This window comes from Palaemon carinicauda, chromosome 21, assembly GCF_036898095.1.
Source record: "Palaemon carinicauda isolate YSFRI2023 chromosome 21, ASM3689809v2, whole genome shotgun sequence".
Taxonomy (NCBI): Eukaryota; Metazoa; Arthropoda; class Malacostraca; order Decapoda; family Palaemonidae; genus Palaemon; species Palaemon carinicauda.
The window spans coordinates 112,183,841-112,196,340 of NC_090745.1; the positions used below are offsets into that span (position 1 = coordinate 112,183,841).

General features: G+C 36.6%; 2 protein-coding genes across 2 annotated transcripts in view; one reads left to right on the forward strand and one right to left on the reverse strand.

Annotated features, from left to right (window-relative positions):
• Window positions 1-3,844, reverse strand: part of LOC137614745 (uncharacterized) — a 112,403-nt gene extending 108,559 nt beyond the window's left edge. Inside the window, exon 1 of the mRNA XM_068344419.1 lies at window positions 3,424-3,844. The gene's annotated coding sequence lies outside the window, so the exon portion shown is untranslated. The remainder of the gene's footprint in view (window positions 1-3,423) is intronic.
• A 1,276-nt stretch (window positions 3,845-5,120) lies between these two features.
• LOC137615413 (uncharacterized) overlaps window positions 5,121-12,500 on the forward strand; it is an 18,588-nt gene continuing 11,208 nt past the window's right edge. Inside the window, exon 1 of the mRNA XM_068345282.1 lies at window positions 5,121-5,164. The gene's annotated coding sequence lies outside the window, so the exon portion shown is untranslated. The remainder of the gene's footprint in view (window positions 5,165-12,500) is intronic.

A 12,500-nucleotide genomic window follows, 5' to 3' on the forward strand; every position in this document is an offset into this window, starting at 1 on the left:
CGCTTACACACACACACACACACATATATATATATATATATATATTACAATAAAATACACGATTCAGTGAATGAGACTAATGAACCATCTCTCATGCACAAACACACACACACATTATATATATAACACACACAGACACACACACACACACATACACACACATATATATATATATATATATAAATTACTATAAAATACACGATTCAGTGAATGAGACTAATATACCATCGCTTACACACACACACACACACACACATATATATATATATATATATATAAATACATACATACATACAGCATATACGGTTCACACAAGTCGATCACCGCCAAAGTTCATTTTTTTTTTTTTTTGGTAATGTCAACGTGAGGATGATTTGCCGTCGGAAGGTGACAACAGCCCAAAATTAAAATAATGTCGGGCGCATCCTATTTTAAACGTTACCCAAAATAATGCTTGGAAACCTATACCGGAAACTGAACGAATACGTTTAATTTGTCAGAACTTGGACTAAGGTCCCAAGACTCCCAAACCCAATAAACCATCTGGGAAGTAATATAAAAAGGAGAGGACTTTTGTGAACTACGTCCTTTAACTACATTTTAAATAACTAAAAAGTTAAAATTCTATTCTGAGAGAGAGAGAGAGAGAGAGAGAGAGAGAGAGAGAGAGAGAGAGAGAGAGAGAGTTTTAAAATGACCTTTATTCATCGCAGCAGCTGGTTTTTTTTTTCTTTTCTAAAAGCGCTTGCACAACTACAGCGAACGATAATATAGAAATGAGTGTATTCCCAATGAGCGGTTGTTATAACTAACAAGTTTATAACAACACTAAACTAATAACTTAGTGTTTGAACACGAGCAAATCAGCCAACTTGGAATCATCGCTATTAAAATCGTATCGTGTGGGCTGGGGCATAATGTTTTGTTTTTAACGTGCAACGGTCTGCTGAATTAATTTCGGTTAGTGAATGTTTAATGTTGTAAGGTTAGTGAATGTTTAATGTTATAAGGCTTTTGAGAAACTAGTTTATTATGAATTTCTGACTTTAAACATTCAGCATATGGTAGATATAATTATAATTTCCTTAAAAAACAACTATAATTATAAGGCTTTTGTGAAACTAATTTATTATGAATTTCTGACTTTAAACATAAAGCTATTGTAGATATAATTATAATTTTCTTAAAAAAACTGTAATTGTAAGGCTTTTGTGAAACTAATTTATTATTAATTTCTGACTTTAAACATCTCGACATTGAATAGGCCTAACCCATTGATTGCTATCAATGGATTAGCCCTAGTCAATATTTAGTTTAGTGTGAATATTACGTGTGAGAGTCAACTTTCCGCTGTTGTCAAGAAGTTATCAAATATGTTCCTCGTAAGCTTAATGTAGTAACAAAACTTAATCTTTTGGCCAAGGTAAGAGCACAATTTCTCTCCTTTTTGTCAACAACAATTGAACAAACTTTTCAGTCACTACACGGAATTAAATTTTTCAGTATCTCACATAGTCTTGCCATAAAAGCGGCCATGTCATATAGATTATTTCTATGTAGAAACTAACTTGTTAGACTATTAACTTTTACAAATTAAAATCAATTGTTCAAACCCTGGCAATGTTTAATCGCAACTGTGATAAAGTAACTAAAAAAATTAGTTTACCTCGAAGGTTGTAGAAAAACGGAACATTATCAGTATACTGTAACATGACCTTTAGGGATGTGAGACATTGCACCCCTTGACAGGCCGGGGAAGACACGTCCTTCTATGACAGGTTAGGGAAGGCAGGGCCTCCTGTGACAAATTAGGGAGGACACAATTTCCTATGACAGGTTAGGAAGGGCAGGACCTCCTCTGACAGGTTACGGAGGATACGATCTCCTATGGCAGGTTAGGGAGGGCAAGACCTCTTGTGGCAAGTTAGGGAGGACACGACCTCACATGAAAGGTTAGGGAGGATACGACCTCCTAAGACAGGTTAGGGAGGACTCGACCTCCCGTGACACGTTAGGGAAGACACGACCTCTTGCAACAGGTTAGGGAAGACACGACCTCCTGCAACAGGTTAGGAAAGACACGACCTTCTATGATTACTTTACTTTAAGGACTGCTTTTCCGGTCCTATACCGCAGGGGAACCCTACTCTACAGTAGACACCACCACCTCCTATGGCAGGTTGGGGAGAGCACGACATCCTATGATAGGTTAGGGAGGACATGACCTGTGATACCTGTGATGGGTTAATTTTATGTTATTATAGGTTACGTTATGAAGCCATTTTGAAATTACCAGTATAAACAACTCTGGTAAAATAGTAGGCTACTACAGGTAAGCCTAGGTATAGTTTTATATAACTTGTACATAACTATATTAAAACCCCATCTTTTCTCTATATCATTGCCGACTGTAACCCTTACTGAATTATGCGTTTTTTGGTGATATGTTTAAAGGATTATATGTATAGATACACCGTCGTCGTGTTAAGCAGGGTTTACACGGTCGAACGGTTCGTCGAACCTGCTTGTCAAACGGATTGGAGCCACAAATGTATAAGGTTTGTGTACAATGAAGCCCCGCCCACTAAAGTCTGGCCAGAAAAGACTTTCTTCGGTTGAACCGTTCGACAACCAAATACCCTGTTCATACGTTCGAACATCACTTCAAACACTAGTGTGTCGAACCGCTTCAACCGTGTTAACCCCCCTTTCATCGTACCTTCATCCGGAATCAACGAATTTCAACCTTCATTCAGAAATAAATTTCAAATGGATATCACAATCGAATTTATTCAATATATGAATATACTGGATTTACAAATATCTACAGTTAGCCATCTCTTTATTAAGCTATAAATTTACCGAGGTTCACGGAGTTCCTGGCATATGAAAGAGTGCTGGTTATCTTTGTGGATTTAGCTCCAAAGAAAATGGTAATTCGACTTACGATCGTAATCATCCTTTAAATACCTAACATGTTAATAAGTTATTTTATGATTGTTAGCTACATGAGAAATGCCTGGACATAGGAACCCAAAAGATATTGTGAAATTAAAGGAAAAAACCTCACCGCTCTAATTTTGTTTGGAAACATTCAGTTCACAATTTGCTATGGAATTAAAGATAAAATAACATCATGCATGATATATAATTAATATAAGTCTGTCAATACAAATGTATGCCCTTAATAAGTATTCTGAAACCCTAATTTCTGGAATATGGTTATAATAAATATTATGAAACCTTAATTCGTGGATTATAATAAATATTCTGAAACCTTAATTTCTGGATTATGGTTATAATAAATATTATGAAACCTTAATTTGTGGATTATGGTTAAAATAAATATTCTGAAACCTTAATTTCTGGATTATGGTTATAATAAATATTATGAAACCTTAATTTGTTGATTATGGTTCTTACCTTTACCCTGGTACCCCTACATGTTCTTGAAAGACACTATGTTGGAAAACGTGAAGCAGACCTTTCTCTTTATACGAGCTACGAATTCAAGGGCACAAAACACCATTATCACTTATGCATGTCCCATTATATGAAGGCGATCGTGGTATTCACGTAACCATCAAAATGCCAGTGGTATTGGTAGAATATTCTTCGATGAAGGTAATGGTAGTCTTGATAAGTAAATGAATCTCCTTATGTGCTGTTTCCTTTGCTTCTAACTTCTTGATTAAAAATAAACGGTGTATATTGACTTCCCACCTTAAGAATAACGACATTAAACACTGACAGTACACATAAAATACACAATTATACATGACGATCAATGATCATGTGCCTTATATGATTAAATCACTTAATGATATCCCGAGTGACTGTCCGACTCCGGTCACTAAAGCGCCAAAAGCCTGGAAACTGTATCAGTGTATTACTCCGCCAAACGGTGTTGCCATATTACCGGCTATCGACCTAATTGGAATTATAATTATCATACACCCGTTTATATATATCTATGTATATATATATATATGTGTGTATATATAGAGAGAGAGAGAGAGAGAGAGAGAGAGAGAGAGAGAGAGAGAGAGAGAGAGAGAGAGAGAGAGAGAGAGAGAGAGTTTTATGGTGAAGTCGTGACTCGTAAAGCACCATCTTTAAAAATGTCAGTTCAACGAATCTTCGCCGTCGAATTCGTTGACGTTGAGTGTTGCTTATTACGAGTTCATCAGCTCAGTTTCGAAGATAACATTTTTGGTAATTGAATACGACGTTAAAACATCCACATTGACAACAGTTGGAGGGCGAGGCTGGAATTAATGGGTCACTCTAACTTTTCTGTGTGGATGTGCGAGCAGTTTCGTCTTTTCATGGCTGTTGACATTTTTATATTAGTTCCTGTGTTATTTGTTGACAAGAAGAAAGTTCTTAGTTCTGACGTTAAAATGTGGATTGTAAACCATGTTAGCAAGGAAGGAGTGTAATGTTCGGAATAGATCTGAGTGGTGCATTATATATCAGTGATAAATTGGCGGAGAAGAACGGCGGTGCCAATAGGGGAATGGTAAATGAAAAATCGGGAAACTCCTAGAGAACACGTAGGCCTATACCAGTATTCGGTGAGATTGGGCTCCAGCACTAAGAATTGTAAGCATAATATGTGCTTTCTCAATTTTTTTTTCTGTGATGGACGAAGTTAGGCCTACACTAGAGATGTCTTTCATATTCAGACAAGGTAAGAACCAACATTTTATTGCCGCCACGCGTTTAGGGCTATAACCACAAGCGCTATTTATGAATTTGCTTATAAAAAATATTTAGTATAGGACTAGTTAGTTTGAAACATGTAAACAAATACTGCGCCTACGCCAGTAATTAATAATTATGGTTTTTTTTTTTGCAAGGTAGCCTGTGTTTTCAAGTTGCTTGTGATATAGATATTTGATTTACGTTGTCAATTTACAAAGTAGTAAAAGTGGGAGGCAATAACTTGACAGTAGGGTCATTATTTATTGATATAAATTTGGTATATTGAAACTTTTCCTATTAGTATTTTATAAAAAACTAAAATATTGGTAACATCCTCATTGATGCAACAGCAAGAATCGTCAGAATATTCTTTTCTCTCCATTATGCAGATCCACAGCAATTAGGCCTAGTCCCAATACAGCAACTCCGCAACGCATCCGGCCAACGCCAGCTAAAGGTAAGCCTATGAATGTTGCTGTTAAATTACGCTGGGTATATACCAGCACGGGCTCTTGCTCTTACGAATGGCCCATAAAGTTTTTAGATATTGTTGAAATACCCATATTCGTGATGTTTTACTTTGCTGTTGTTCCACCACAGTTGACTAATTACCAAGAAGTTAATTTACTGTTTAGGTCAATTTCTCGCCCAGGAATTGAACCCGAAATGAATAGAGTAGTAGTTAAGGTGTGACTAAACTTTACCCAACATTAAATGTTACTGGATTGTTTAATCATTTGCTGATATTAGTATAAATGCCAAGATGTCCTCTGGCAATCTAGAAAGAAAGGCTTTTGGATACCTTAGGCCTAGCAGTTATTATTATTATTATTATTATTATTATTATTATTAGCCAAGCTACAACCTTAGTTGGAATAGCAAGATGCTATAAGCCCAAGGGCTCCAACAGGGAAATATAGCCCAGTGAGGAAAGGAAATAAGAAAATAAATAAACGATGAGAAAAAATAACAATAAATTATTTTGAAAATAGTAACATCATCAAAACAGATAAGTCATATCACTTCACACTTCACTTCCAAAACCAGGTAGGCTTTCAGCCTGTCAGTGGAATCAGTTATCTTCTCCTCTCAATTCTGTTTTCAAAAATTCCCTCTCTTCTCAGCTGTTCAATTGTTGGCATGTTGTTCTTTGTCAGAATCATAAGTCATATATAAACTATAAAAAGACGGTGCTGGTTGAGTATGTGGCCTGCCTTTCGAATATGGCCTACAAAATTCTATCTGTTTTAGTATGTGGCCTAACCTAACCATACCTTGCCTAACCTAACCTAACCCTACCTTGCCTAACCTAACCCTACCTTGCCTAACCTAACCATACCTTGCCTAACATAACCTAACCTTACCTTGCCTAACCTAACCCTACCTTGCCTAACCTAACCTTACCTTGCCTAACCTAACCTAACCTAACCTTACCTTGCCTAACCTAACCTAACCTACTAAACCAGAATAAAAAAGGTAGGCTACATACTAAAACAGCACCAAAAAGAATTATATTAGCCCGTTCAACATAAAGTCAGCAATTGATCAAACAATTAACACAATGTTAGCTATTTATTAAACAGCCAACAAATTCATCTATCCCTTAGGAGGACGACACTCCAAAATCAAACCATTGTTCCCTAGTCTTGGGTAGTGCCATAGCCTCTGTACCATGGTCTTCCACTGTCTTGGGTTAGAGTTCTCTTGTTTGAGGGTACACTTAAGCATACTATTCTAATTTCTTTTCCTCTTGTTTTGTTAAAGTTTTTATAGTTTATATAGGAAATATTTATTTTAATGTTGTTACTACTCTTATAATATTTTATTTTTCCTTGTTTCCTTTCCTCACTGGGCTATTTTCCCTGTTGGGGCCCCTGGGTTTATAGCATCCTGCTTTTCCAATTAGGGTTGTAGCTTAGCAAATAATTATAATAATATTAATAATAATAAATAATAATATAATAATAATAATAATGATAATGATAATAATGAAGAAACAAGCAAATGCAGAATTTATCGCTTCTCGGAATTAAAAAAAAAAAAAAAGGCCGATTTACGGATATTCATTGAAGGAGATTAGGCCTACGCTCCTGTGTTCAGATCCTTTGAGGGGAAACACCGGAGTTTAATATTGGACGCGTTATCGGTTTCAATATCACCCAACCAATTTGTTGCTCAAATGAATTAGCGTAGACTCTAAGACCCGTTGAGCTTCCAATCTATGATTGTGATGCCAAGCGAGACGGCGTATGGTTTTAAAATCGATTTATAGCGAAGGATGATTGGATTTTATCACGTGGATTGTAAACTCGAGTGGTTTTATCGATATCAGTTGGATTGGATTCTCTTACTTTATGGATAACCCATAAGTGATTTGAGTCCTCGGGTTACTGAAGGCTGGTGGCTTTTTAATTGTCTTTTTATTCGTAGAAGATGGTTTTCATTATAATTAGTAGACATATTAGTTTGTTTTATCTTTATTGATATTAGTAAAGGTGTATTGGTTTTTATTTTTATAAGTAATATAATTGTTTTGTTCACTTCGACATTAGGCGTGTTGTTTTGATAAAAGAGCTAGTCATTAAGTGCATTTAAAGGCAATCCTTTTATTTTGTAATAATAAAAATAGTGGTATTAATCGACTTAACAGGATTTTCTTATACATAATTTAAATATTCTATACTTGTACATTGAAGATGAGTTGTACTCTCTCTCTCTCTCTCTCTCTCTCTCTCTCTCTCTCTCTCTCTCTCTCTCTCTCTCTCTCTCTCTCTCTGTATACATATACATGTGTTTATAAAGGAAATCTGAAATTTCATGTTAATTTTCTGATAAGGACCTGAAAATTCCAATTGTTCTCGTGATGTTATTAATTTACCTTCTGTTTAATTTTCCCATTAACTATCGCGTCATCGTTACTGACATAGTACTAAACTGCAAAGGATCATAGAGAATTACAAAGCAATAGTAAAGCTTTCTGATGGCCTGAGGCGTGACAGATATCATTGCTTTAGTATCGTGTTGTGGCCTGATTGGTAACATGTCTACCTAGTGTTTGCTAGTCGGGGTTCAAGTCCCGCTCAGTCTCTTTAGTGCCATTAGTGTCTGCAAACGTACCATCCTTGTGAGCTAAGGTTGGGGGGTTTGGGGGAGCCCATAGGTCTATCTGTTGAGTCATCAGCAGCCATTGGGAGGTATTCATAAAAATGAAGAATATCCTTGTAAGCTTAAGGTAATCATTATGAATATGGAAAGAAAGATTTGCTTATACTTCTACCTTTTGCTTCAGAGAATTACCTTGTACTTTTACCTTTTACTTGCGAGGATATCCTCCAAGCAGAAGTAAAAGGTTGACTCGTGTTTCGGGAGCTCCTAGTTACATGTTGGAACTTGTAAGATTTCATTTGTGCTGTCAAGATAAGAAAGAGTTTAGTATTTATAATACGTATTTAATGCCCTGTTTTTACTTGTATTTAATTAAGTTTACGCATCAGAAAAAACACAGACGCCGCTGCGCCTTCCCCAAAGCCTCGCTGGCGACATCTATACCCCACCCCTTGCATTAGAAGTTCTTTGACCTCTTTTTAGCTCCCCTACCCCTTGCATTAGAAGTTCTTTGACCTCTTTTTAGCTCCCCCACCCCGTGCATTAGAAGTTCTTTGACCTCTTTTTAGCTCCCCCACCCCTTGCACTAGAAGTTCTTTGACCTCTTTTTAGCTCCCACACCCCTTGCATTAGAAGTTCTTTGACCTCTTTTTAGCTTCCCCACCCCTTGTATTACAAGTTCTTTGACCTCTTTTTAGCTCCCCCACCCCTTGCATTAGAAGTTCTTTGACCTCTTTTTAGCTCCCACACCCCTTGCATCAGAAGTTCTTTGACCTCTTTTTAGCTCCCCCACCCCTTGCATTAGAAGTTCTTTGGCCTCTTTTTAGCTCCCACACCTCTAGCATTAGAAGTTCTTTGACCTCTTTTTAGCTCCCCCACCCCTTGCATTAGAAGTTCTTTGATCTCTTTTTAGCTCCCACACCCCTTGCACTAGAAGTTCTTTGACCTCTTTTTTAGCTCCCACACCCCTTGCATTAGAAGTTCTTTGACCTCTTTGTAGCTTCCCCACCCTTGCATTAGAAGTTCTTTGACCTCTTTTTAGCTCCCACACCCCTTGCATTAGAAGTTCTTTGACCTCTTTTTAGCTTCCCCACCCTATGCACTAGAAGTTCTTTGACCTCTTTTTAGCTCCCACACCCCTTGCATTAGAAGTTCTTTGACCTCTTTTTAGCTTCCCCACCCCTTGCATTAGAAGTTCTTTGACATCTTTTTAGCTCCCTCACCCCTTGCATTTGAAGTTCTTTGACCTCTTTTTAGCTCCCACATCCCTTGCATTAGAAGATCTTTGACCTTTTATTAGCTCCCACACCCCTTGTATTAGAAGTTCTTTGACCTCTTTTTTTTTTTTTAGCTCGCCCACCCCTTTGATTAGAAGTTCTTTGGCCTCTTTTTAGATCCCCCACCCCTTGCATTAGAAGTTCTTTGACCTCTTTTTAGCTCCCACACCCCATGCATTAGAAGTTCTTCGACCTCTTTTTAGCTCCCACACCCCTTGCATTAGAAGTTCTTTGACCTCTTTTTAGCTCCCACACCCCTTGCATTAGAAATTCTTTGACCTCTTTTTAGCTCCCACACCCCTTGCATTAGAAGTTCTTTGACCTCTTTTTAGCTCCCACACCCCTTGCATTAGAAGATCTTTGACCTCTTATTAGCTCCCACACCCCTTGCATTAGAAGTTGTTTTACCTCTTTTTAGCTCCCACACCTCTAGCATTAGAGGTTCTTTGACCTCATTTTAGCTCCCACACCTCTAGCATTAGAAGTTCTTTGACCTCTCTTTAGCTCCCACACCCCTTTCATTAGAAGTTCTTTGACCTCTTTTTAGCTCCCACACCTCTAGCATTAGAAGTTCTTTGACCTCTTTTTAGCTCCCACACCTCTAGCATTAGAAGTTCTTTGACTTCTTTTTAGCTCCCACACCTCTAGCATTAGAAGTTCTTTGACCTTTTTTTTAGCTCCCACACCTATAGCATTAGAAGTTCTTTGACCCCTTTTTAGCTCCCACACCTCTAGCATTAGAAGTTCTTTGACTTCTTTTTAGCTCCCACACCTCTAGCATTAGAAGTTCTTTGACCTCTTTTTAGCTCCCACGCCTCTAGCATTAGAAGTTCTTTGACTTCTTTTTAGCTCCCACACCTCTAGCATTAGAAGTTCTTTAATTTCTTTTTAGCTTCCACACCTCTAGCATTAGAAGTTCTTTGACCTCTTTTCAGCTCCCTTACCTCAAGCATTAGAAGTTCTTTGACGTCTCTTTATAGCTCCCAGACCTCTAACATTAGAAGTTCTTTGACCTCTCTCTTTAGCTCCCACACTTCTAGCATTAGAAGTTCTTTGACATATATTTCTAGGTTCCATACTTTTAGCATTAGAGGGTCTTCGATCTATATTTTGAGGTGCCTTACTTCTAGCATCAGAGGCTCTCTATTCTTAGGTATCTTACCTCTGGCATTAGAGGCTCCTTTTCGCTGTTCTCTCCTGTCTTCTAGTTTTCAAGATCTTCTTTCATTAGATTATCTGTTTCTTTAGAGATTTCATTGTCTCTTTTCCTTAGTTCGTCAGTGTCCTTCTAGATTTCAAAAGAGATTTCAGTGCCGCGAGTCCTCACTTCATCAGATTCCTCAGGGAAATCGAAGGCATATATTCTTTACATATCTGGGCAATGAGTAAAAAGATGAATACTATCGATTTCTCCGCATACACTATCATGCCAAAGTAAATGACGAGCAACATGATATATTTACCAATGTCGTCTGGATATGTCCTTACTTCAATGGCGAATTTGGGACAATCCTGTTGAAGAACTACACGTCACTCACCGTTCAGTTGAACCATTCTGCCTCCATCCTCATTCCCTGCAATCTGTTTTTACACCGATACAAAGCCTCGTACTTTTTCCAAGAGTCTCCTTTAATAAGACATCGTCGCAAAAGCCCAAGCAAAGGCGCATACATTATGATCTTCAAAGCTCAGCTGCCAACGGAAGATCCCGTGTCTTGCTATAGGTCGGGTGATATAAAACGAACGATCGGGAACTTCGGCAGAAACCAAAACCATCTGTAGTTGATGGTGTTCCGAAGACGTAACACATAATTCTTACCGGAAGCTTCCTATTCCGCCAGAACCCGATCTCTCTCAGTTAAGTGAAATCCTTCTCCCAGTCATCAACTCATTTCCTCTTACTCCTATTGACGCGCAATTCCTTGGTTAGATTTCGCCAGCTACATACAGATCATGTGAGGTGTTGCAGGCTACGTTTGAAAAAATTAAGATCAGGTCTTCAGAAGTCTTTTGAAGCTCGAGGAGGAGTTGTTCAGAACTGCTCCTGGAAATTTCAGTTCTGGAGTCATTCAGAAATCCATGTTAAGTATATGGCTATGTCCTTTGAAGACTTGGAAATTCGGGAAAGTTTTCTTCCCATACCGTTCTGAGATTCCGTTCTGGAGGCATTCAGAATTTCATGCCAAGTCTATGGCTATTTCTTCTGAAGCCATTTGGAAATCCGAGAAGATTTTCTTCCGAATTCTTTTAGGACTCGCGAAAAATTCCATTCTTGTTTTATAACAACAACAACAACAACAATAATAATAATGATAATGAAATAATAATAATGATAATAATAATAATAATAATAATAATAATAATAATAATAATAATAATAAACTACGTTGAAAAGTTTTGAAGACGCTAAACGCTCAACTTTGCAGTTTGAAGGAAACTTTAAGATACCCGGACGAAGGGCGAAGGGTAATTGAGGTTTAAAGCAAACCGAATTGAAATAGTTGATTTCAGCTAAATTATTTCAGGTTTGGGATTTACAACAATCTATTTCTGGTACGATATATATATATATATATATATATATATATATATATATATATATAGTTTATATATGTGTATATACATGCATGTATATAAGCTTTTGCAGTATATGAATATGCTGTGTATATATGTATGTTTATACGATGTATATATATACATATATATACACAGACATATATATACATACATATACATATATATATATATATATATATATATATATATATACATACACATACTGTACATATACATATAATATATATATTTATATATATATATATATATATATATATATCTATATATATATATATATAAACTATATTTACATATATGAATACAGTATATTTGCATGTACTGTACACACACACACACACACACATATTTATATATATATATATATATATATATATATACATGCATATATATATATATATATATATATATATATATATATACATATATACTGTTGTACATACATACATCCCTAAATACAGCAGCCTTCGTATTCTCCCAACTGTTATACATGCAAAAGCAAATGTAAAATGTATATCACCAAGTTATGGCTTAACCTTGATATTTCATCAAGATTCCAGGTGTGGACAAAATATCTGTCCGCAAGCCACTGTACATTTTGTTCCTCAAAACAGAATAACATCTTGAAATTATGATCAAGTGTGGGTAAACGGGGCATGTATTGTTTAACATGCCTCACATCCACAAAATCTGCCATCGTGCTGAGAATCGGACAGAACAATCTTTCTCTTCGAACTGCAGTGTGCTACTGACCAGACTCAGCTTTTTCGAAGCATATGCTCTTTATATGAAGTAAAGGGTCTTCTTTATGTAGAACCATTTACTTTTTTGTGATTA